The sequence below is a fragment of the Camelus bactrianus genome, chromosome 18 (assembly GCF_048773025.1).
Source record: "Camelus bactrianus isolate YW-2024 breed Bactrian camel chromosome 18, ASM4877302v1, whole genome shotgun sequence".
Taxonomy (NCBI): Eukaryota; Metazoa; Chordata; class Mammalia; order Artiodactyla; family Camelidae; genus Camelus; species Camelus bactrianus.
Window position 1 is genome coordinate 28244804 of NC_133556.1, and position 26785 is coordinate 28271588.

The following is a 26785-nucleotide window of genomic DNA, read 5'->3' on the forward strand; positions in this document are numbered from 1 at the left end:
GGAAGGGTATAGCTCAGTGGTAGAGTGCATGCCTAGTATGCATGAGGTCCCGGGTTCAATCCCCAGTACCTCCATTAAAAAATAAATAAATACACTTAATTATACCCCCCCCCACACACACAAAAGAAGGTTAAAGAAAAGAATTTTTAAAAATTAAAAAAAAATAGGCAGAAGACCTGAATAGACAAAGAGGAAATGCAGATGGCAAACAGGCACATGAAAACATGCTCAATATCATGAATCATCAGGGAATGCAAATCAGATCCTCAATGAGGTATCACCTCATACCTGTTAGAATGCCATCATCAAAAAGAACACAAATAACAAATGTTGGCAAGGATGTGGAGAAAAGGGAACCCTTGTACACTGTTGGTGGGAATGTAAATTAGTCTAGCCACCGGTCAAAAACAGTATAGAGGTTTCTCAAAACAAAACAAAACAAAAAAACAGCAACTAAATATAGAACTACCAAGTGACCCAGCAATTCTTCTCCTGGGTATATATCTAGGAAAAAAAACCCCCAAACACCAATTCGAAAAGATGCATGCACCCTAATGTTCATAGTAGCATTATTTACACTTGCCAAGATATGGAAGCAACCCTGTGTCCATCAACAGGTGAATGGGTAAAGAAGTGATATATATACACAATGGAATACTACTTAGCCACTAAAAATGAAACTTTGCCATTTGCAGCAACATGGATGGACTTGGAGAGTATTTTGCTAAGTGAGTAAGTCAGATAGAGAAAGACAAATACTGTATGGTATCACTTATATGTGGAATCAAAAAAATACAACAAACTAGTGAATATAACAAAAAGGAAACAGACTCCCAGATATAGAGAACAAACTAGTGGTGACCAGTGGGGAGAAGGAGAGGGGGAGGGGTGAGATAGTAGGGGATTAAGAGGTACAAACTACCATGTATAAAATAAATAAGCTACAAGGGATCTATTGTACAGCACAGGGAATACAGCCAACATTTTATAATAACTGAATGGAGTATAACCTTTAAAATTGTGAATTACTATGTTGTGTGCCTGAAACCAACACTGTAATTTAATGGTACCTCAATGCAAAAAGATGAACAATGGCTTCAGGGTGTGGCGTGTTAAGTGGCATTACAGGGATAGGTTCAAGTGACAATGGAGGCACTGAAGTAGAACCAGTCTCCTGGAAGTAGTAAGAAAAACGCTCCAAAGAGGAGATGCCTGACTGTTTTCCAAGGAGAGAAAGGGTGTCCCTTGATGGGCATCCCTTGATGGGCGTGACGAGAGATTCCAGCGTGTGGAGGTGGGCACAGGTGCCAGCGGGCATGTGCCTGCAGCGCCAGCCTGAGGCCAGGTCTGTGGGGCACCAGGCGGAGGGGTCAGCAGGTGCCAGACAAGAGCAGACGGAGCCTATTTGTGGGTGTGTGTGAACCCAAACTCCGTCTGGGAGACACCTCGGGCACAGGTGCACACATCCATGTCTCTCCCGCCCCTGCCAACTCTAAGGAGTCATCCAGAGTGTGACAACTTCCTCCTGCCCCTCCACCCTCCACCCTCGCGACCTCAGCCCTGCCTGATGCTGAGACATCCGGGAGGATGGCCATGGTCTCCCCAGCTCTGGCTTTGACATACACGAACAGGAGCAGATCACAGCTGAACACCACGAACCAGGCAACCTTCCCAATCCTTGACTAAGTTTTCTAGGGAGAGTCTTGTAAATGCATCTTTTGTTACTGACGTGGGGTATTTGATTTCACCATTTTCATTAACCCCCGCGGTAAATACTGAGCCTGAATTTCTGCTCCCAGAGCTCCCTTTCAGCTGCCTCATATTTGCAAACAAGCACAGGCTAGGTTGTTCCTTTAAACTTGCTCATCCATCAAAATAAAGGCAGAAACCCTCGCACGTTTTTAAGTTAAAAAATACACTTCTAAAAAAAACTACTGGGTCAAAGAAATGTCGTAATGCAAGTTACAAAACATTTAGAATCACCAACAGCAAAAGTACCATCTACTGACAGTCACGGGGAGACATGTGCTGAAGGGAAAAACCAGTCACCCTCAGGTTTAGTGAAAATAATCAAGAATGCAACGTTTGAGTCAAGAAGTGAGAAAAAACACCAGGGGACTCAAAAGAAAGCATAAGGAATAGAGTAAAAGATAATTAAAGGAATAAATTAAGAGGTGATTTATGATAAAACAGGTGACATAGGTAAATAAACTGTAATAGAGCTAAAAGTTCCTTGAATCTAATGAAACAGGCACAGCTCTGGCTGGACTGATTAGGCAGGAAGAAGATGCACAAATGATCAGTGATAAAACGGGAAACACAGCTCGGAGAGGGCAGGGAGTTTTACAGGTCACACGAGATTAGCATAAACAACAATAAACAAGTTGGTTGGGTGACTTGGACCATTTTTAGCCAAGTATAATGCAAGAAAACTGACTCGAGAAAAGGGAAACCCGAAAAGATCCGTAAATCATTAAGGAATAATGGCATAAGGGAAATTGAAACCTTTCCCAGAAATCAAACAAGTGAAAACACCTGTCCCTCACAGTTTCACGGGAGAACTGTATTAAAGTGTCAAGGACCGTAATCCCCACTTAACACGGAGTTCTTCCAGAGAAATAGAATAAGAGGAAAATTTCCCAGCAAGTTTTATTGTTACAACCTAGAGAGCAAAACCGCACACACAGAGTCCAGGAAAGTTTCATGCCAATTTCCACTGTGAACAAAGATTAAAAAAATCCAAAATAAAATACTAACAACTGACTCCAACCATATGTATAAAAAAAACCACAATAAAACTGAATAGCGTCTAAATGTGGGTGGTTTAAAACAAGGAAAAAAAAATCTATGGGTACAATTTACCACATGAACAGAATAGAGATAAATGGACAACCAGGTGATAAGCTCAGTAGATAAGGAAGAAGCGTTTGATTCTTTGGGTTGATAAATTCAGGGCTCTTGGTGAAGCTGGGTGAGGGGGACTTCCTCAGCTCAATAACCCACAGCAAACGTTCGGCTCAGTGGTGAGCTCAGGAGGGCCCTCCTTTAATGAGGGAGGGAAAGGTGGGGGTGCCCAGCACAGCCCAGGTCATCCCTGACAGCACAAAAGCAAACAGCAACTCTCCCAGGGTGTGGAGATCAGAATGGAAGAAACAAAGTTGCCAGGGCAGATGGTACTCTGCGCTGAATTCAGTGTCTTCTAGATCCCACTAGAGTGAATACGAGGCCAGGAAAGCAGCTATGTACAAGATCAGGGGAAGAGCAGTACACTAAAGATCAGCTGTGCTTCCAGACACTGGCGTGATCGACCAGAAGGAGCATCAATGAGATGGCACCACCAATAACTATAAATCACCTGGACAGAAATCTACAAACCACCCGCAAGATTTTACAGAGGATGTCAGCAGTTGAACTAAAGGACATAAACTAAATAAGTGGATGGAGGTGTCATGGCCTGACATCGTAAAGATGTCAAGTCTTGTAAATTCACAACAGTTCCAACAGGAATACTAAATACATTCGGGGAGCACTGTTAGCAAACCGGATTCGTGTGCCCGATGAGCAGTAAGCTCAACGCTGAGATGTGGAGGTTCGCAGCCCAGGAGAAAGGATTTATGAGACAGCCGCTCAAGGAGACGGGAACACAGCTCAAACCTGCCTCCCTGATGGTGAGGGGCTGGGAAACTTATGGGATAAAGAAGTAGGGTGGTCCGGGCATGAGGAGCGTGGGGAAAGGTGATTGGAGAGAAGAAAAAGATGACACAATTGATGTTCTGAGCAGGTGCAACTCAACTACAGGCTTCTTCATGAGGCTGCACATTTGGAAAATGGGGGCTTTGCCTGTTCTGAGGGTGGAGTTTTGGGACCTCTGACATCAAAAGGTCACTTACTTAGGCCCTAATGGAGGGCCTGTGTCCTAACTAGTCTTAACCAGCTGGAGCTCCAACTGGACACAGCTGACTCCAAGTTCCTGGAAAACAACTCAGGCAAATAGCTTATTATTTAGGCCCTGTTTGTGGCAACAATGAAAGGACCTTGGATCAGTGAAGGCAGGTAACGGGTGTAGTGGATCCACCTGAAGAGTGCCCTCGGTTTCTGCAAGACAAGCTAATTTTTAAGTTTTGATGACAGGTCTGTGGGAGTAAAAGTTTATCATTAAACTCTTTGATGATTAAAAAGAGAATGAACCTTGGGGTTACAAGGCCCAATGGTATTTGACAACAAACTCCTTGAGTGGAATACGTTTTGTTGACATGTGATGGAAGAAATTTTCACATATTGAGGTATGAGGAAGTTCTTCTGGCTTATACATGAATAAACTTGAATTTTGTGCCAACTAAAACAGCCTGTTTGTGGCCTGTCAAACAGACATTGTACATCTGCCTTAATCATTAAGTAAAGGGTGTGCTGACCAGAAGTAAAGATTGTCCATTTTATGGGCAGAAGACCCAAACAAACATTTCTCCAATGAAGACGTACAAATGGCCAATAGGCCCATGAAAAAATGCTCAATATTGCCAAGTATCAGAGAAATGTAAGTCAAAACTACAATGAGAATGGCCATCATCAAAAAGTCCATAAATGATAAATGCTGGAGAGGGTGTGGAGAAAAGGGAGCCCTTCCACACTGTTGGTGGGAATATAATTTGGTGCAGCCACTATGGAAAACAGTATGGAGACTCCTTAAAGAAAACCTGAAAATAAACTTAACATATAATCCAGAAATTCCACTCCTGGGCATATGTCCAGAAAAAAATTCTACTTGGAAAAGATGCATGTCCCCCAATGTTCATAGCAGCACTATTGATAATAGCCAAGACATGGAGGAATCTAAATGTCCATCAACAGATGAATGGATAAAGATGTTGTGGTATATTTATACAATAGAATACTACTCAGACATAAAAAAGGAATGAAATAATGCCATTTGCAGCAACATAGATGGACCTAGAGATTATCATACTAAGTGAAGTAAGTCAGACAGAGAAAGACAAATATCATATGATATCATTTATATGTGGAATCTTAAAAAGATTATACAAATGACTTATTTACAAAACAGAAACAGACTGACAGACATAGGAAGCAAACTAATGGTTACCAAAGGAGAAGTGGGTGGAGGGAGGGATGAATTAGGAATTTGGGATTGCCAGATACACACTATTATATGTAAAATAGATAAACAACAAGGTCCTACTGTATAGCACAGGGAATGATATTTGACACTTTGTAATGGCATATAGTAAAAAAGAATATGAAAAGGAATACATATATGTATAAATGAACCACTATGCTGGACACCCAAAATTAATACAACATTGTAACTCAACTATACTTCAATTTAAAAAGAGAATGTCCATTTTAGCAATAAAGATTAAATGCCCCCCTCCCTGGGATGCCAATGCTGGTCCTCCTTCCACTAAGACCCCCTTCCCAGGTGTCAAGGCCGTACTGATTTGCTGTGTACGTGCTGATCTGTTTTTTTTTTTTTTTTGAAACTTAAGAGAATGTTACCCTGACTTTCTCTGTTCTGACATTCTCTGTTCTGACATTCTCTGTTCTGACAAGATATAAAGCTGTGCTGAAAACCATGCTTCACCAGAGCAGTTCCACAGAGTTACTTGAGATGATTAAGACCAAGTTGCCTTCTTGGCAGACAGCTCTCTTGGTCATGAGCCAAAAGAAAAAAATTCTTAATAAAGTTCAGATGTGCACAGTTGCTTGTAAGAGTTCTTAAATTTTAATGAATTGAGTCAGGGGTGTCTGTGATAAGTAAATTCTAACTACTGAGGTTGTAATATCCCATCTCAAGGTTATGTGGCTCTCACAAAAATATTTATTTTCAAAATTGTATTTGTTCCTATGTTTATCAAAGAAAATTGCTTTTGTTCATTGAAAGCTATAAACAATATTTGTCATTGGAAATCAAATTTATGCACTGGCTTGTGAAAATGAAACTACTGTCTTCATTGATCCTACATAATTAACTAACTGTGAAAGTGAAATAAACACAGTGATTCTGTCAGATTTAAGTTAAAACACAACAGGAAATCTCATCTCTTAGATAGCAATAGCCAAGGCAGTTTTGAGGAAAAAAGTCACGAGGAAGGGGCCCTGCCCTCCAGAAACTGAGACTAATTATGTCATTGGTCCAGGGATAGAGAAATACCCTGATGGAATAAAAGTAGAGGCCTCAGAGGCAAATCTCTGCATGCATAAGGTCCTGGCATCTCAGAACTGGCATTACAAATCAGAGAGGTGGGTGACTAGCTGTGCGGTAAAAACAAAAGTGGATCACAAAATTCACACCATTCATAAAAATAAATTCCAGTTATATTAAAAATGAGAAAGAAACACAAATATTTAGAAAAAATATAAAATATCTCTTAGTGTCCATAATATATAAAGAGCCTCAAGTATTCAATAAAAACAATAGCCCAGTAGTAAGTGAGTAAAGGCTCTTTCAGAGGGAATGGTGAATGGTGGGCTTATCACTTGGAATCTCCTAAGATACCATCCTGTCCTGCGGAGGCCTGGATCATAAAACATGGGGTTTCTGAGACTACTTAATACCCAAGTCTCTGAATGTGAATCAGGGTCCATCACCTCTACTCATGGAGTAAGATTTGGCAGCCGTGAGTGAGGTGTAATACCTCCTCATGCTGTGGTTGTGGCTGCCGGCAGGCCCGATGGGGCCATACTGGCCTTTCTGCAGCATCCAGTCCAGGTGTGGTAGGCTGGTAGGCCCAACAGCTGCTCACTCAGGTCATCATTGAGAATCTGCTGGAACTGCAGTCACAGGCTGAGCAGGAGGATCTGCTTTGACAGGGACCCCGGCATTCACTTGACCCACCCCAGGTGTCGTTCCTGGAGGCTCTGCTTCCAGCCCACTGCAATTTCCCAAAGGTGCATTAAAGAACCTAATACCTTCTCTCAAACAGTGAGTCTGGGTCCTGTATCTTGCCAAGCCTTTCTTGGTCCAGATGCCTGCAAGCTGTTCCCAGAGGGGACCGAATGCACCTCTGGAAGGATGCTGGACCCACCTGCACTCAGAGAGACACGGGGGACGTCAGCCCCTAGTCAGTACCCACAAGAACTTTTCATCACGATAACTTTCAAAGACACAGAAAAATTGAAAGAATTTTATAGTAAGTTCCCTGCACCCAACCCCCTAGATGCTCCAGGACATTTTTTAATGAGATATGATTCACATGCTATAAAATTCACCATTTAAAAGTGCACAATTCAGCATTTTCAGTGTATTCCCAGGACTGTGCCACCATCAACACGGTCCAGTTCCAGGACATTTTCCTCAAGCCCATTGGCCATCATCTGCCTCCTCTGCTCCCTGCCCTGACAACCACGGTTCACCTTCTGGCTCCCTGGATTTGCCTCTTCTGGACATTCTGTATAAACAGAGTCACACACTGTGCGGCCCCTTGTGTCTGGCTTACCTCACTGAGCATGATGCTTACAATGAACATTTACCTTATAAAGCTTCTTGCTGAAGCCCTTTTGTGGAAGCTGGCCTCCACTTCCTGAGCATCCAGTGGTTCTGAGGGGCCCTTTCTGGGGAATGTTTGTCAGGCCCGCTCCTCTGTCTGTTTCTGTCCTACAGGAATCTGTTGAATTCCCTTGTCTGTGGCCGCCTCTCTGCCGTTTGCCTGGGTTCAGGAAGGAGAAGTTACATATTCCCCTGCTTTTCAGGCCGTCATTGAGGGCGGGAGGTCTGGTCTGGGGTCTCTGGGCCTTGATGCACTGCCTACTCCAAGCCATGTTCTCCTATGTCTCAGGCCACAGAGGAGTCACCCAGAACAACCCCAGGCTGGCGAGCATCACCAGGGGCTTAGCATCCCCCAGGGGCAGGGGCATGGCAGGTCAGCCTGAAGGTCTACAGTTGTCACTGGGCCTCCTGGGTGCATGTCTGTGGGCTGGTCCCATATCCACCCTCAATGGGTGTTGCCCACTCCATTTCCCAGTGAATCATGTGGCAGACCCACCAGTGGATGGATGGTAGGGGCGAATGTGCAGAGACTGGGATGGACTGGGGCTGCAACAAACCAAGCCCCTCTGGGTGGCCTGGGATCTGCCCACATCCCCTCCCCCGGCAAGTCACTGACTAATCAGCCTACCAGGTCCACGCCGGGAACATGTATCTCCTTCCAGCCTCTCCCAGCTTCTGGTGGCTGTTGGCAGCCCTTGGCTTGTGGCCACACCCCTGAAGTCTCTGCCTCCGTCTTCACTTGGTCCCTCCTCTGTGTCTGAAGGGCGGACAAAAGCTTTGGGGGACACTCTGCAACCTAGTACACCCAGTGTGTCTGTTTATGGAATCTGTGATGTTGCTTTCACTTGCCAAAAATGGAAAGGAAACCAGTGAAAGAGCAGAGCTGTAATGAATAATTTCTAAAGCAGGAGACGGTGTGTGTGTGTGTGTGTGTGTTAGAACAAAGAAGACCCTCATCGAGGCAGAAAAGGGCAGCTGAAAAAGGTGTGCTGTTGTTTTACTGCGTCCTCTTCTGCTCCAACTAGTCTGCGTAGGTCTGGTTTTGTCGCTGGGAACCCTGATTGAAACAAAAGTAAGAAACAAAAGCATCATTATTCGAAGGTAATGATTCTCCATGTCCAGGGATTCTCCAGACAAGTCATTAGAACTAATCAGAGAGCACGAGCTTACAAGGTGGATGTGCAGAAATCAGTCCCGTTCCTCCCATCAGTAGCATTTTTAAAAAGATGACATTACAAAGCTGTAATGTACACAGAGATAAATTTGGTGAACATTGGATAAGATCTTTATGTGAGAAATTATAGCGTGAGAGTTCCAGGCAAGATGGCAGAGTGGTAGGACCATGAGCTCACCTCTCCTCATGACTACAATGAACCCACAACTGAATGCTAAACAACCACTGAAAAAAGACTGGAACCTAGCAAAAAAGAGCTTCTGCAACTGGAAACATAAAGAGGGAACCACAGCAGGACAGTAGGAGGGGGTGTGCTTGCGATATAATTGGGCCCTATACTCCCGGAGTGGGCGACCCACAGCTGAAGATTTGTTAAGTTGCAGAGGCCCTCCCACAGGAGTGAGAGCTCTAAGCCCCATCTCAGGCTCCCCAGCTCGGGTCCTGGCACTGGGAAGAGAAGGAGACCCCAAGACATCTGGTTTTGAAGGCCAGGGGGGCTTGGCTCTGGAAGCCCCATGGGACTGGGGGAAATAGAGACTCCATTTGCTTGAGAAACATACACGGAAACTCACGTGCACCAGGTTCAAGGGCAAGAAGCAGTGATTTCATAGGAACCTGGGCCAGACCTGCCTGCTGGATTTGGAGGGTCTCCTGGGGATGTGGAGGATGGCTGTGGTTCACTCAGGGGACATAAAACTGGTGGCGGGACATTCCGGGAATGTTCATCTACATGAGCTTTCCTGGAGGCTGACACCTTGATTGGATCATTAGCACCAAGACCCAGCCCCACCCAACAGCTGTAGGGAAGACTCAGGCCAAACAATATACAGGGTGGGAACACAGCCACACCCATCGTCAGACTTCCTAAGCCACAAAGGCCTCTAGACACGGCCCTACCCACCAGAGGTCCAGGACCAAGCTCCACCCAGCAGTGGGCAGGCACTGGCTCCTCCTGCCAGGAAACCTGCATAAGCCTCTAGTCCAGCCTCACCCACCAGGGGGAAGATACCAGAAATAAGAAAACAACAATCCCAAAGCCTGTGGAAAGAATCAACAAACACATAGAAAGATAGACAATATGAGGCAGCAAAGGAATATCTCACAGGCCAAGGCACAAGATAAAATCCCAGAAGAAATAAGTGATGAGGAGATAGGTAATTTATCTGAGAGTTTTAAGTAATGATGGTGAAGATGTTCAGAGAACTCAAGAGGAGTATAGATGCACAGAGTAAAGTTTTTAGCAAATAGTTGGAAAACATAAAGAACACCCAAACAGAGTTGAAGAGTAAAACCACTGAAATGAACAATACACTAGAAGGAACCAAGAACAGACTAAATTAGACAGAAGAACGGATCAGTGAGCTAGAAGACAGACTAGTGGAAATCACTACTTCAGAACAGAAAAAAGAAAAAAGAATAAAAAGAAATGAGGATAGTTTAAGAGAGCTCTGGGACAACATGAAGCGCACTAATGTTCACATTATAGGGGTCCCAGAAAGAGGAGAGAGAGAGAAAGTACCTGAGAAAATTTTTGGAGAGGTAATAACCGAAAACATCCCCAACCTGGGAAAGGAAATAGTCACCCAAGTCCTGGAAGCGCAGAGAGTACCACACAGAATCAACCCAAAGAGGAGCACACCAAGCCACATAGTCATCAAATTGACAACAATTAAGGATAGGGAGAAAATACTAAAATTAGCAAGCGAAAAGCAACAAACAACATACAAGGGAACTCCCAGAAGGTTATCAGCTGATTTTTCAGCAGAAACTCTACAGGCCAGAGGGGAGTGGCACGATATATATAAAGTGATGCAAGGCGGAAACTTACAACCAAGAATACTCTATCCAGCAAGGTTCTCATTCAGACTTGATGGAGAAATCAAAATCTCCACAGGTAAACAAAAGCTAAAAGATTTCAGCACCACCAAACCAGCTTTACAACAAAAGTTAAAGGACCTTCTCTAGTCATCAAACCATAGGAAAAAAGAAGAAAAAGAAGAAAGAGAGAGAAAAAAGAGACCTACAAAAGATTGCTTTGGCTGTTCGGGGTCTTTTGTGGTTCCTTATAAATTTTGGAATTGTTCTAGTTCTGTGAGGAATGTCGCGAGTATTTTGATGGGGGTTGCGTTGGATCTGTGGATTGCTTTGGGTAGTGTGGCCATTTTGATAGTGTTGATTCTTCCAATACAAGAAATCTTTCCATTTCTTTGTGTTATTTCGGTTTTCAGAGTATAGGTAACCTTGGTTAGGTTTATTTCTAGGTGTTTTGTTGTTTTTGATGTAATGGAAATGTCTCTGCCAGTTATAAAATTCTGGTTTTGGAAGTGAAAAAAATAAGTGAATGAAGGGCTGCAAATGGCAAAATATCTTTCATTTTTATGGGTGAGTTGTATTCCATTATATATATATATATATACACACACACACACACATATACTGCATCTCCATTATCTACTCAGCTATTGATGTGTACTTAGGATGCTTCCATATCTTGGCAATGATAAATAATGCTGCTGTTAATAGGGTGTATGTATCTTTTTGAGTTAATTCTTATTTTGTGGTTGGCTTTATGCCTTTGATAACTATGTAAGTTTAAAAAGCTAAATCTCTAAATGTTCTTAGAAACAATGAGCAGTAATACATGTAAATTTTAAAAATATATGTGCAGTGAAAAAAAAAATCTATCAAGCCATGAAAGACGTAAGAAACTTAAAAAGACATATTACTAAATGAAAGAAGCCAGTCTGAAAAGGCTACAAACTGTACGAGTCCAACCAAATGACATTCTGGAAAAGGCACAGCTACAGAAACAATAAAAAGATCATGGTTTCCAGGGGTTTGGGGAGAGGTGGGGAGGGAGGCATGAATAGATAGAGCACAAGGGATTTCTAGGGCAATGAAATTATTCTGTATGATACTATAGTGGTGGCTACATGTCATTATGCATTTGTCAAACCCATAGAATGTACAACACCAAGAGTGAACCCTAATGTAAACCATGGACTTTGGTTGATAATAACGTGTCCATGTTGGTTCATCGATGTACCAAATATGCCACACTGATGAGGGATGTTGAGGGTAGGGGAGTATCTGTGTGTGGGTGGGGAGGGCTGTGTGGGACCTCTGTATTTTCTGCTCAATTCTGCTGTAAACCTGAAACTGCTCTAAAAAATAGTCTATCCAAAAAAAAAGAAGAATTAAAAAAGTCTTTATGTGAGAAATTATAGTGCAATTAACAAAGGTCATAAAAGGTGGCCCAAATATATGAAGGAAATATGTGATGTTCAGGGATGAGAAAATGCGAAGTTAGAAGGATGTTCATTTCCCCCCAACTAATCTACAATCCAATTTAGTTTTGGTCAATATCTCATCAAGGTTTTCACAGCAGTTGAAGAGCTGATCCAAAGACATAAAGAAGAGTAAATAGCCAAGACCCATCAAGAAATTTTAGAGGAAGAATAAGGAAGAGATTCCAGAATATGAAGACTTGACTCAGAAGCTGGAATAACTGATCAGGGATGGACAAAGGGGACAGAGGGACAGAGGAGAGGCATGGGCACAGATGCTGGTGTCCACGCATGGAAACCAGGTGTTGCATGTCTGTGGGAGACACTCCGATGCCCAGAGGGCACGGGGGCTTTACACCTTGTGCTCTTGAATGTGTGTGTTGCTGCTGGGGTGCATGGCCCCCTCCTTCAGTCCCACACATGAGGGCTGGGAGCCACGGATAGCAAGTGCCGGCAGGGGTCCAGCGGGGAAGTTCCATCTTATATGGGTTACTGACCATGCATATTGTATAAACTCACACCAACTTAGTCAACTTCCAATATAAAACATTAAGATAGTAATGAAGTCTTCCTTCCTAATTACTGATGAGAGATTCAGCCACCAGTGGGTTGCTTTAAATCCCAGCCTGGTCATCTGGGTCAGTCTGTTTCTTCAGCTGGAAAATGGGGACAGAAGCTGCGTCTTTGCTGTCTTTAAATAAGTAGGTTAACGAGTGATCGCGTGAATTGGTGGATGAGTGAAAATCTGAATGGATGGAAGGGTACACGGACAGTCAGATAATGGGTGGATGAAGGAGAACTGGAGGGAGGGTGGGAGGGACAGACCACAATGGTTCAGTGGTCTCAGCCTGAGCAGTGTTTTGGACTCAGACACACTTGACTGAGCATCGTTGACAATTAGGTGGGACAGATATGCATGCCAGAGTGTTTATCCCATAATGATGAAAACCACAGTTTTCATTGGAAACCACCAAAATGTCTGTCTGAGAAGAACTGGTTACGTAGGTTACCCCAAATCCATACAACTGAACACAGTGCACCATTAACAAGGATGCATTTCTCTATGGATGGGCAGTGGTGAGGGGAACGGGTGTTCACAGCAGCAGCACTACACAGCCCCCTCTTATGAATGTGTGTGTGCATGCGGGTGTGCGTGTGTGTGTGTGGTGACCACGGGTGTCCAGACTGGTTTCCGCTGGTAGGAAGTTACAGACAATTTCAACTTAAAAAAAATTCTTTTGTAGCCTGAATCTTTTGCATTATATTCAAAATTTAAAAAACTACTTTCCTGTTGGAATAAAGGAAAATTCTCTATTGTTTGAAAGCATCAAAGTGGATTTTAAGCTCCTCACAAAATAGTTGTTTATAATGGGCAGCATCTCCATCACAACGGCCTTGGGAAGCAGTCTTCCCGAGGGGAAGTGCAGTGGTCCTCACTACTGGGGAGGGCCTGGGAAGCAGCAGGGACGCCGGCGGGCAGGAGAGCTGGCGGCAGGAAGAGCTGCCATGTGATGCTGAGAAGATTCGATCCAGTGCAAAATCCAGATCCTTTGCAAGGACTCCCAGAAACACATGGGGAGGACTTCCCAGTTCTTGCCAAAGCATCAAAGCCAGGAAGCTTGAGTTTATGGCTAATGTAGTTCTATTTGTACCCAAAGGACCTTCTTCCCTCCAGGTCTTAGTGACGTTGAGCTCTCTGCGCCCTTTCCAGACACCAGTGTCCGAGTTGGGACCCTCTACCCAGTTGGGACCCTCTTCCCAGTCCTTTGAGACAACCAAGCACTTTTGTAACACCAGCACCAGGCAGCCACATCCTTGACCTGATGACATCCTTGAGCCTGGCATCCTGGCTGCAGGCTTGGACTTATCATTGGCCAGTTTCTTCTGGTCTCAGTCCTTCCTCTGATCCTATCACTGAATGCCCTCCTGGTGGTGTGGTCCTGACCCTATCGAGGCAGCCAGGTATTCTGTCCCTGGGCCTGGCTGCTTAACAGCCAAATCAAGGACCATGAGGGAGCTGCGGTCTGAGGTTGACCCTCTGAGATTAGGGACCCCATCCCCATAGTCAGCACAGAAGGCAGGACACAGGGTGTTTCTTTTGTGAAGTCAGTGCTATTCATGCCCCCAGTGTCACTCCCCCTGCTGTGGTGGCAGTCTTGGGTGTGGGCACCAGGCCAGAGGCAGGAGGCTGTGAGGAGGTGGAGCCCTGCCAGCCTGCGTGCAGATGCTGGAAGCAAAGGGTCTCAGCCACAGCTGGAACATTCCGAGCCTTGGCCTCATAGGCCAGGGTGCAGTGTCCAGACGCCTGTTCCTCGGTTCCACAAGTGTGGCTGTCCACATTCTGCTGTCTTCAGTGTAGGGCTCTTCAAGAACCAGGGACCCAGGTTTCTCCCACAAGCCTGTATCTTGAAGGCCCTTGGGCTCATCCTTTCCCTTCCAATACCCTCTGCCCATGGCCCTGGGCAACCTGGTATGAACCTGTCCCCACTGGAGGTGGCTCCAGGTTCAGGCATGCCATCTCCCCAGTCACCTTCCCCCGGGTTCCTGAGGCACAATGGCCCTGAGCCACTCTGAGTCATTGTCACCAGTGACCATGGAGGCGACTGTGAGCTTGGAACCCAGGAGACAGGAGTCCTGAGCAGGGCTGGGGAATCTCCTTCCTGAGTCATCGATGGGAGAGTGAGGCACAGCTCATCCCTGAGCAGTAGAAGAGGCACCCGAGGGGTGAGGGGCATGGAGGCCTGGGGGCTGGTGGACAGGGAACCTCGGGACCCATCCTGGGTGGGGAAGGTCCTTCCAAGGCCCCTACATTAAAAAACACCTGAAGATACCCTGATAGGCCAGGCCAACACTAAGGGGAGCGAGGTTGTGTCTGCACACCTGAGCAGGAGGGGAGAAGTCAGCTGGGGCAGGGGTGTGGAGGGAGCATGGTCTCCAGGTCTGGGTGCTGGTGGCCAGCTTGGGGCTCCCAGGGCTGCAGGTACCCAGCTGTGCACCTCCAGCAGGAGAGTGTCCCCAAGCCCTGATGTGCAGAGGGCTGAGCTGGGGCCAATGCCCTTCTAGCCTGGGAAGGGGAGAGTGAGGACCTTGGTGTCAGCTCCCCTCTGGGGCCACAGCCCCCAGCTCTGGCCTCCTGCCCCAGAGTTTGCCACATGATACTATGGGTGGTTCCAAAGGGAATTCACCCAAGTCAGAAGATTAAATCTATCCATCTACTTATCCATCCATCCAGTCACTGCACCCATCCACCCATCCACCCACTTGTCCATACGCTTCTCTTGTGAGACAGGGTCTGTTCTCTGGATTAAGCAGTTGCCTTGTGAATGTGACCCAGGATATGATGTGAATCTCTCTTCATCTCTGGGGACATGTTTGCTCACCTGGGTATCATTCAGGTGAGAGCTGCTGACCCTCCTGGGCTGGGAATGAGTTCTAGAAGCCTGGGCAACATCCAGGAAGAAACACCCCTTAGGCAGCTGCCTGTGGGGCTGGAGGTGGGTGGACAAGGAACCAGGGAGGTGTCTCAACAGAGATAAAGCTTGGACAGGGGGGCACGGCTGGGGGTGGGGAGGGGATGCAGGGAAGAAGATCCAAGAAGAGGGAAGAAGAGGTCAAATGTGAGTGTGTTTCTGGGGCTGCCCCAGAGCAGGCACCAGAGCCGCCTTGGCTGAGCTGCTGGGCGCTGGCAGACATGACCCTCCTGGGGGACTCGGCCTGCACCTCTTCTCACCCCCTCGGCAGGGGTGGGAGGCAGCCGGCCCCAGGGACAGGTCACACCCCTTCCCAGTCTTGCTCACCATCCAAACTAACGCTGGCCTGAGCTTCATGAGGACTGTTTTTGCCTTGTGTTTCTGTAAATTCTCCTGGGTCTAGGAATCTAGCAGAACTAGAAAGACTTTTGCATCAATGAATGAATGAAAGAATGAATGAATGAATGAGTTTCTAAGGGCGAGTAGGAATGGCTGATTCCTCCCTCACGGGTGAGAAGCTGTGTAGAAATGCACCAGCAAAAAGCAAGTTCCCTGGCACATGTCCACCGCACTTTTTAAAGGGCATATGGCAAGTCCTGGCAAGACGGCCCAGCAAGGCCCGCACTCCAGGTACAGCTGAAGCCTGGATGGAGGGGTGCCCGCAGAGCTGCTCTGGGTGGGGACAACACCCTCACCACGCCGATCAGGCTGGGGCCTCTGCCTCTGCTCTAAGCCCCTCCGACCACTCCTCCACCAATGATCCCAACCATCCGCCCACAGGAGGCTGAAGGGGAGTGACTGGCCAAGGGGCCCAGAGATGAGAGGCTCCAGTGTCGTGGGTGCCCGCCGGAGTCAACAGGGACACTGCTCCTGGGCCAGGTGGCTCCCGGGACTCCTGTCCTTCCCCCTCCGGTTTGCTTGGCTCCTGAGCCAGGCGGATGCTTAAGGTCACGCACAGCCTGGGATTCTTGCCTGAGTTCCTGCTTGCTTCCCTGGAGCCTGATCCTTGGGTGAAGTCCCTCCCTCATGTGGCTGTGTCCCTGGGCTGCAACAGGGGGCAGGGCAGCCAGGCCATCTTCCCAGGGGAGGGCAGGAAGAGGGGACAGAGCTGGGCTGGGAGCCCCTCCAGCCGCAGCCCAGGCCTCAGGAAGCTCGGACACGAGGGGCAGAGGTGAGGACAGGGCCCGGGACACTGAACAGAAGCCAAGAGTCTTAAGGGGAGGAAGCTCAAGGCACCTGGGGCAGCGACTTATACTCAGGGGACCCTGTGGTCACTCCTGGCAGAGGGGTTAGTTCTCAGGCCCGATGGGAGCTAAACCCAGAACAGGAGAGACTGACCCCTGTTGCCCAGGGCCGGGGCACACTGGGCATTGGAGGTGCCCCAGCTAGGAGGCAAGGCTGGAGGGAGCAGCCCTAGGAGAGGGCCCTGGCCCGGGCTTCACCAGACTGCTCTCAGCCTGCGGCAGGGCCCACATGGCAGGGCAGGGGTGGTGAGAGTGTCCCTGGGCTCACTGGGAATCAGCCAATCACCCTGGTGGCTGCCAGCACCCGGGGCACCCAATCCCTGTGCCCCATACCCATCTGCCTGCTCGAACCCCACCCTGACATTCCCTGAAGGGCTTCCAGTCCTCCAGGTGTGGCCTCCACCCTAGGAGCCAGTGGCTTTCTTCCTGCCCCAGGACCTCTGTGTGACAGGGAAGGGGTGGGAGGCCAAGGGGGCAGGCCTGGGTGACGTGGCGCCAGAGCACAAGGAGTACCTGGAGTCTGTGTGGGGCCCTGGGCAGACGTGTCTCCAGGTGAGGGTCCCTGGAGGGTGGGAGGTGCTGGCCTCCACCTGCACCTCCTGCCCTGGTCACCCACTGTGGGCATTCCTGGGACTGGGGTACAGTGGGCCCCCACAGGTGTGTCACTGGGAGAAAGCTGTCTCTGAGCCAGGTTCTTGTTTCTCCAGCAGCCCTGGGTTTTCCCACATGGGGGACACAAGCAAAGGCATCTCCCCCCCAGCCCTGGGCAGCAGCCGCGGCTGTGGCCATGGCCATGGCCATGGGGGAAGGTCAGAAGGCTGCTCCTGCTGTTCCCAGATGCTGGGGCTCAGCATCCTCCACTCTCCCTCTGCCCACGGATGTGGCTCCCTCTGCTGCTCCTTGTGCTTCCTGTCCTGGGAGAGAGGGGTGAATCCCAGGGCAGGCCATCTGGCTGCCTGAGAACCCAGGCCCCAGCCCGCTGGACAGTCTGGGGCCCCTCTGTGCTGGGCATTCCCAGCCAGGATGCAGGGGTCCTGCCGCACCCATCCCCCTCGCTCTAAGGTCCAACCTGGGCCCTCAAATTGCCCTGGCTTTTTCTGCCCAGCTCAATCCCCTGGAGGCAGGTGTAGGATCACATCCAACCCAAGCTGCTCTGGGAGCGTTGTAACCTGCACTCGGTGGGTCTGCGTGAGAATCGTCACAGTCCTGTGCCTTGTATAACTTTCAAAGTCCTTCCCCAAAGTAGTTCATTTGTGCACAGCTCAAGAGCAAACCAAGACCCAGAACAGGGACCAAGGCTTTCTAACCCCCCACGTGCCAGAAACTTTCCCGGGCCTTCTCTCACCTACATCTTAGAACAACAGGCGGGGGGACCCTGCCTCTCATCCCGGCAAGGGGACTGACGCCTCTCTGCTCTCCAACCCAGGAGCAACCCGCCACCCACAGGGCCCTCTTACATCTAAAATAATTGAAATTAAATAAAATACAAATTTTAGTAGCACAAGCACATTTCAGGTACAGAGCCTGCCCATCACCATGGGAATTTCCACTGGGCAGCTGTCTGCGGTTCAGAAAGTTGGCCACAGGGGACAGAGTCTATAGGTGGAGGTGGGAGGGGAGACAACCCCGGGGCCTCACCCCTGAGCCCCAGTTTCTACAGAGGGGGCCAGTGGGAGGGGGCGTCACTGGGCTGGCTGGTGACCCTCCGGCCATTCCTACCCGTCTCTCCACCAGTGAATGGCTCTGTCCCCGAGGCCCACATCGTTGGGGGCACAGTGGCATCCCCCCGGCAGAGGCCCTGGCAGGTCAGCCTGAGAGAGCAGGGCCTGCATGTCTGCGAAGGCAGCCTCATCAGCCACCAGTGGGTCCTGACCGCTGCTCACTGCATCTCCAGGTGAGTCCTGCTTCCCTCGCTTTGAGAGGCCCAGGCTGCTAGAGCGAAGAGACAGTACCGGACCCCTGACCCCCACAGGACTCACCATCCTTTACAGGCCTTGGCGGGTGGCTCAGATTCCCACCAGCTGGCATCACTCCAGCACCTGGTTCTCAGACACTGGCATTTTCTTCAAACCATGAAAGAAAACATATTTTAATGATTTGACAATATGCAAAAGAAGGAATTTTTTTCCATTTTTAAAAATTGTGGTTAAATACACGTAACATATAATTTACCATCTCAACCATTTCTAAGTGTACAGGTCAGTGGTAATAAATACCTCCACGCTGTTGTGCAGCCATCACCACCATAAATCTCCATAGCTCTTTTCATCTTGTAAAACTGAAATGCTCCTGGGACACATTAACTCCCCATCTTCCTTCCCCAGCCCTTGGTGACCATCATTCCACCTCTGTCTCTGGGGACCTCATAGAAATGGAATCATATAGTATTTGTCCTTTCATGTCTGGCTTCTTTCACATGGTATAACGTCCTCCAGGCTGAACCATGTTGTGGCACGCATCAGAATCCCCCGCCTTTTTTTAATGGAGGTACTGGGGATTGAACCCAGGATCTCATGCATGCAAAGTATGCGCTCTACCACTGAGTTATACCCCTACCCCCCAGAATTTCCTTCTGAATAATATTCCACTATATGGATGGACCATGTTTGTGTGTGTGTGTGTGGGGGGTGGGTAACTTGATTGATTGACTTTAATGGAGGAATTGGGGCTTGAATCCAGGATCTCATGCATGATAAGCAGGTGCTCTACCACTGAGCTATACCCACCCTCCGAATTTCCTTCCTTTTTAAGGCTGAATAATATTCCACCATATGGCTGGACCATGTTTTTTATGTGGGGGCGGGTAACGACTGACTGATGTATTGATTTTAATGGAGGTTCTGGGGATTGACCTCATGCATGCCAAGCACATACTCTACCACTGAGCTATACCTTCCCCCGACTCCAGTCTTTGGGAGACCCCTTCCCATCCCTGTCCCATGTCAACTTCCTATCTGCCTGAAGTCTCAGCTCAGCTGTCCTCTGATGCTGGGAGGGGGCCTCCTGATACGGCTCCCCCACTCAGCTCGCCTGACTCGTGCCTGCTCTCTCTGGTCCAACATGGGCTATCTGCCTCTCCCTGCTGCCCAGATCGTGCCTCTCTGTCTCCACATGGTGTCATTGTGCACCTGCTGGCCTCCCTGCCCAATGTCCAGTACTGAAGCCACCTGCCACCCACTGCTGGCCTTGCCCTCTGCCACCAGGCGGCAGCTCCCTTGCTGTCCATCTGGCCTGGGAAATGCAGGGCTGAGTCCATTCTGTCCCCCAGCAACAGAGGCCCCATTTCATGGATGAATTGTCTTACCAAGTGGGCCGGATGTTTACACTGGAGTCTTCTCCCCAGCCAGCCTGGGTTTCTTAGGGACCAGGATGGAGTGGCCAGCCCTGTGTTCCCCAAGCCTAGATCTGACCCAGTTGGCTATGGCTGAGCAGGGTCCTGTGGGACTGAAGAAAGCTCCCAGCTGCAGGGCCCTCTCCCAGCAGGAGCCAGTTGGGGTGGAGCCAATGCCACCAGACTCACCATCCTCATGGCCCACTGTGTCTCTTCCTGCTTCTCATACAGCTCAGTGAATCTGCAGGACCTGACTGTCCAGCTGGGAGAGTCTGTCCTGCACACCAGCCTCCGGAGCTCTGTCTCTGCAGCCACCATCAGCAGCGTCTGGCACCCCTCCTTCAACAGGAACTCACTCCAGGGTGGTGGCGTAGTCCTGGTGAAGCTGGCGTGGCCCGTGCCTTTCTCCTGCACCATCAGACCCATCCCTCTGGCCTCGCTGGGCTCCAGCTTCCCCGAGGGCACCCTCTGCTGGGTGACCGGCTGGGGGGACATCAGGCAGAATGGTGGGTGAGGGGTAAGGGGCTGGGGCCGGAGGCAGCTGCCCAGAGGTGAAGCAGAATGCACTGCCCTGGGAACAATGAGTCACCCCCAGCCTCTCTGCCCCGACCCCATCCCCTGGGGCCTGGCCCAGGCCTCATCCTGCACCACCATCTTTGCTCAGGCAGCTGCCTCGCTGACTGCACGGTGTGCCACTGCTTACCCCGGGAAGGAGCCTGTCCAGCTGCTGCCCTGAGCAGGCTTGGCCACTCACCTAACTGGTGGTCCCCAAGGGCCTCTTCTGCCACCCTGACTGTCCACCCCACCCACAGTGGCCCTGCTGGAGCCCCACAGGCTGCAGGAGGTAGATGTGCACATCACTGGCCTGCAGAGATGTCACAGGTTCTGTCACTCAGAGCCCATCACCAAGGAGATGATGTGTGCTGGCTACTTCCAGGGCCAGAAGAGCTTCTGCGAGGTCAGTCCCTCTGGCTGGCACTCTGGTCCTGATCCTCCATGGGGCCTGGGGAGTCACTGGACCCCTCTGGACCTCAGTATCTCAAGGACAATGGAGTGAGGACGTAGAGCTCTGATCATAGGGAATCTGTGATGTGCCTCCATCATGCTTACCAAGGACCCCCAGGTCCCTCTCTAACCTTAAGTGACCCCACAAGGCAGGCAGGATCCTGGACTTGGGGTGGGGGGGTCCTCTGTCTTATCTCTGCGATAGAACAGTGTCTGGTTTGGAGCTGAAGCTTGATGAGTATTTAGTATAAGACTGAGTCCAGAGTCATCCTGACAATAAAAAGCCAGGAAACTCAGGCTCTGACTGTCAAGGAGATATGAGCAGGTGCTACAGAGATAGAGGAATGGAGTCCAGGCTCAAAGAGGCCACATGACTTGCAAGGGTGACAACATGCATCGGAAGCAGTGCTCAGGCTTTGGAATAATAATAATAAAGTGACTGTATCTCAGCTCTGCTGTATCCTAGGCTGTGTGACCTTCAGCAAGGTGCTTGACCTTTCTGAGCCTCAAAGGCCTCAACTATTAAAAACAAAAAGAAGGCAGATAGAGCTGATGTCCAGGGCTGCCAGGAGGAACAAATCAAGGATGGAGACCTGGCCCGACTACTCTGCCTGGTTACCTGGAGCCCCAAAGAGCTTGCCCTGTGCGTCCTCCCCCTGCCTCTAGCATTCAGCGCTCTCGGTCCCCATGCTCCCTGACTTCACCCTCAGTCTGAGAGCTCCCATCCCCTGAGCCCCACTGCCTGTTTGTTATTCTTGCTTCTTTCAGGGTGACTATGGAGGGCCCCTGGTCTGCCAGCTCCAGGACAAGCGCTGGGTGCAGGGGGCAGTGGTGAGCTTCAGCAGGGGCTGTGCAGAGCCCAGATTCCCTGGGGGTGTACACCAGGGTCTCTGCCTACCAGCCTTGGATCCAGCGCCACATACTTCTGCCGGGATACTTTCACGGGGGCTGACCCCCTCCCTGGGGCTCTGTCTGCCATTCTTGCATCATCTCTCCCAAGTTGCCCGTTTCTGTATGTATCTTCCTCCCTCTGCCTTGCTGTCCCTGCCTCTCCCACTCCACACCCTGACTCCCATGTGGCCAGCGGACGCTGGAGCCCATGGCCTGGCTTTAGCAGAAAGATGGCCAAGGCATGTGGGTGGTTTGACTTGCACCTGTTCAAGGCAAAGAGCTGGACCAGGATGGAAACACAAGCTGGGAGAGGGGCTGTCCCTGGGGGCTGTCAGCAACCATCCCCAAACACTAAAAGCTTAGTAAACCTGTTCCCCTGGCCTGTTCATCTGAGCCATCAGGGAGGGACTGCAGGACCACTTATCCTAAGCAGAGACCCCCAGAGGTGTACTGGATACCCATGGTCTGGGGTGGGGGTGTGCGGTGGGGGTGGGGGATGTAGAGGGTGCCAGCTCTCAAAGCAGAGCCCTAATGCTCCCCCTAGGCAGGGAAAGCTACGTAATTGGCAGGGTCCCTTGTTAAAAAGGAAGGAAACGACTTTTTTCCCCATTCTTTTGGAGTTTCCCACGGGTTTTTAATTTGCTATTTAAGGTCTGGCTCCCGTGGGCATGCGGACACCCGCAGAGTGAGCAGAGACGCTCCCGGGCAGGGTGCAGCTGGGCAAGTAGGGAAGAAGGCCTGTCCTCGCCTAGCTCCACCGTCCCCCACCCACCCCCGTCCCACGTGGCGCACCTCCCGGCTCTCCTCAGTCCTCGACCTCACCCGCAGCTGCCCCGGTGGCCCGCGCGGCCCACTCGTGCCCTAGAGGCCAAATCGGATGCTCGGCCCGACGCTCCGCCAGCCGCTGGGGGTCTGCGCCCGGACTCCGGGCGCGGCTCGGACACAGCATCCCTCGAACCTGCGGAACCGGCGCCCAACTAAGGCGCGCGGGGCATCCAGCGGTGCTGGGTCGCACAGCGGTCGCTCCTGATTGGCCGGCAGGCTCTGCGCCCTCGCGCCCGTGTCCTCTCTTTGGCAGCCGGGAGAGGAGGGCGGCCCCGATTGGCTGCCGCACCCGGTGCGCGCTCAGTCCCCGCCCCGGACCTACCACGCGGCAGTCCCCAGGTGGGCTTCGCCCCGCACAGCCCTTAATCCCGCGAGCCCCGCTGGGAAGAGGGTCTCGGCCCCGGTTCTCGCCTATCCTCCCGCCAGGCACAGGATAGGAAGAGGATCCGAGGGGACATTCCACAGTCCTGGAAATGAGGACGGAGGGCTTTAGCTCCTGGGTCCAGACAAGACCAAGAGGGGCCTGGAGTGGGGTCTTGTGGCCTTGGAGTCAGGAGGAGTGGAACTTGGAGTTGGAACCGCGAGGCTGCGCCTGCCTCCTGTGCAGGTGTGGGAAGGCCTCTCCCCTCCTTGGAAGAATCTAGGGTCATTGTTGAAAGCCTGCTGGAATCCCCCAGTACCTCCCTTTAGAAAACACACACTTACATATTTAAAATTTGCCAATTTTAAGTTTACTGTTAAATGAATCGAACGAAAGTATCCAGTCATGTAACCACCACCATAACTGAGTTATACAATATTTCCACCATCCCCTCAACGGTCCCTCCTGTCCCTTTGCAATCATTCCCCTCCCCACACACCAACCAGGGAGGGGGTGGGAAACTCCTGGGAGGGAGAGTGGGAGGGAAGAGAGAGGAGCTGAGGGCCAGGTTCCACTGGTGGGTCCGACCTGTTCCTTCTGCACACCTGGCAGGAGGACATGTCACCTCCAGTTGTCCCCATGTGGACACTATCCCCTGGCAGCAAGTGACAGACTCAGGGGTGCACAGTCAGACCACAGCAGGGCCAGGTGTCCCGGCTGCAAAGCTTTTTCTCCCCAACTAGACTGGGTTGGAGTTAGAGCCACCCCTTCCAAGAAGCCCTCCTTGGTTACTGTGGAGCACACTGCCTCCTCTTTGTCTTTCAGGACCCTGGTCTTTGGGGTTCCTCAGGAGGGTCCCAGTCAAGATTGAGCCCAATGGAGACAGCTCCTGCCCCCAGGACTGGAGTCTGTGCCAACATGCGCTCCCCAAGGTCCCTGTCCCCCAGCCTGTCTCTGGGTCCTGTGGTCTCCAACACAGATCAGACAGACATGGCACCAGCTGCCCGGCCTGTGGCAGCCCCTTCCTGTCTTCTGTCCTGCCAGGGCCTGATGACTGAGCTGATTAGGGTCCCTGGGAGGGGCTGGGACATCCACCCCAGCTCCTTGCCCGGGTCCTAGGCCCAGGCTAGGGGGTCTCTCACAGACCCTCTAGGTCAGTACCCCTCTCTTAGGTTGAGGAGACTGAGGCACAGCAGGGCGACCTGGTGGTCCACCAGGACATGGCTTCTGGGTGGGGGTGGGGTGAGGGCAGGGCCCAGACTTGCCTCCTTCCTGTCAGCACCCGGCTGCAACTCAAAAGTGCGTGTTCCACATTTGACCTGATGACAAATAAGGACGACAGGGTACCACCTCTGTGTGCAGGGCCTGCACCGACCCTATGAGGACTTCACACTTGTGAAGGTGGCCTCACGGGAGGGAACCTGCCCCGGTCAGCTGGGCATGTGGGGGGAATGGTGAGGGGAGCAGGGTCAGAGCCCAGGCCACCTGTACCAGTGTAGGGTATGGGAGCAAGTCTGGAAAGACTCAAGTCCTCTGACTCTGGTACCCACCTCCCTCCCCCAGTACCCAACCCTTGTCCTCCCATACCACCCCTCCCCCACACCCCCATCCCCTGAGCCTTTCCCCATGAAATACCCCTCCTTCTACACTCCACCTCGCCCAAGGTCAAATTATACAGGCTTAAGAATGTTCCAGAAGTTGTTTCCCTAATAATGGACAGTGATGCCCCCTGTGGAATGGGGGAAAGAGGAATGAGGAATGAGGGTGGATTTCTATGTATCTTCTCAAAAACGTCTCTCCTCAAGTTTTTACAGCAAGAGTGTGCTATGTTTGTAATTTAAAATGATTCTAGGGAGTAGGATTATAGCTCAGTGGTAGAGTGTGTGCTTAGCATGCATGAGGTCCTGGGTTCAATCCTCAGTACCTCCATTAAAAAACAAACAAACAAATAAACTTTAAAATGATTCTAGATTAAGACGGAAAGTGAGAAACTCAGTCATTGCCCTAATATGTAGCTTCAAATCAGAGTTGCAAGTTGATGAAGAGCCAGGGCCCTGGTCTCCGTTTCTCTGGGAGGTGGACCCCTGGGGCCCCTCTGTCCCCTTCTCTCAGTGGGGCTGCAGGGGCAGAAGTCTGTGGGGCTGGGGATAGACTTGGAAACACGAAGGAGGCTCCTGCCTCACTTGTTCTGGAGACTCATCTGACACAGAAATCAGTTCAGGAGGATTAGCTTCAAAGTATGTCTGTGCGTGAGGATGCACGCATGTGTGTGCATGTGTCTCTGCACGTGTGTGCAACAATTTAGATCTTCAGTGTGTAAACACAAACACCTCCAACTTTAAAAATCAAACAAAACAATTTTCAGCAACCATGTAAGACAAAGTGTCAATGCATTAATTTAGTCTGAAACCTCAAATGATGAAAAGAAATCCAGAACTCCAGTAACCTCATTGCTAAGGAGAGACAGAGTTGCCAGAGGAAATGATCTACTAGACAAACACAGGGAATGAGATAAATGCAATTTGCAAAATGAAACAGCAAAAGGATGCTATTCATTATAAGAATTGCAAATATTGAATATATATTATGCTTTCCCCCACAATGTAGCATATGATACATTTATTTTATTATGTCTTGTATATCACATTTATTATACTATATATTCTGTATCATGTTTACAGTATTGCACTTTGACATGGTCTATTATATCTCACATTGTATCAAGGTATTGGATTCAGAGAAAACCAGAGACAGGCTGACGTTAAAGTGGCAAAGACACATTTTCTTCAGGACTGTTGTAACTGGGGAAAAGAGACTCCAGTACAGAACTGGCCTCTATTCTGAACAGAGCAGGGACAAGTGGGGATTTATAGCCAAGGAGCAAGGGGTTGGTGGATGGAGAATTTCTAAGAGTAACTGTCTCACCAGTTCTGGGGGAATTCTGGTTAAACCAACAAAAGAGTTTCCTGCTGACGCAGCCCAGGGAGATAAAACCTAGGACAGGGGGTGAGGGATTTTGATCAGATAGCAAGTGTGACCAGGTACCAAGGGCAGAGGGTTCTTTCTAAATTGACTCAGCAGGGTTCTGGGTAAAACTGAACTTAACGAGGAGGGTACAGATGGGCCCAGGAGAAGGTTCAGAAGCCTAAATAAAGTTTGGCCAAGCAAAGAATATGTGTCGTTGGTCAGTGATGTAGGGAGCACTGTGATAGATAGGTGGGAGGAGAAAGGGAAACAGCCCTTCTGGAAATAATGTATCATTGCCATGGCGGTGGAGGGGGGGGCGGTTCTCTGGGAACCTTCTCTAGAACACAATCTCCAATAAGGAGGCAGTGCTAGGAGTACATATAGCAATAGCAGCACTATGCATTAGCAGGAACAGGAACTAGCAGACATTTCCAAAAAAACCCCAAAAAACCCACATTGGGCGATATGGGACACAGGTGTGTCTGCAAGGTGAGATGTGTGTGTGTGTGGTGGGGCAGCCCTCTGGGGACCTAGATCTGACAATAGCAGATCATTAATGTGTGTTCTATATGACACAAGCCAGTGTGCTGAAAAGTCGGCCCTGGGCACAAGGGGCAGGGCCTGGGGGCCATCCCCATAGCAAGGCCTGGTGCTCAGGGGCCGTGCCCTGGACCCCTTTCCTCTCCCTCAGTGACACCTGCAACCAGAAACACAGCGACCTCCAAG

At 49.9% G+C, this 26785-nt stretch overlaps 2 non-coding genes across 2 annotated transcripts; one reads left to right on the top strand and one right to left on the bottom strand.

Annotated features, from left to right (window-relative positions):
• TRNAT-AGU (transfer RNA threonine (anticodon AGU)) lies at positions 1–74 on the top strand. The gene has a single exon. It is a non-coding gene; the product is annotated as a tRNA-Thr (tRNA).
• Positions 75–19161: 19087 nt separating this feature from the next.
• Positions 19162–19233, bottom strand: TRNAA-UGC (transfer RNA alanine (anticodon UGC)). Its single transcript has one exon. It is a non-coding gene; the product is annotated as a tRNA-Ala (tRNA).
• Between the last annotated feature and the right edge of the window lie 7552 nt (positions 19234–26785).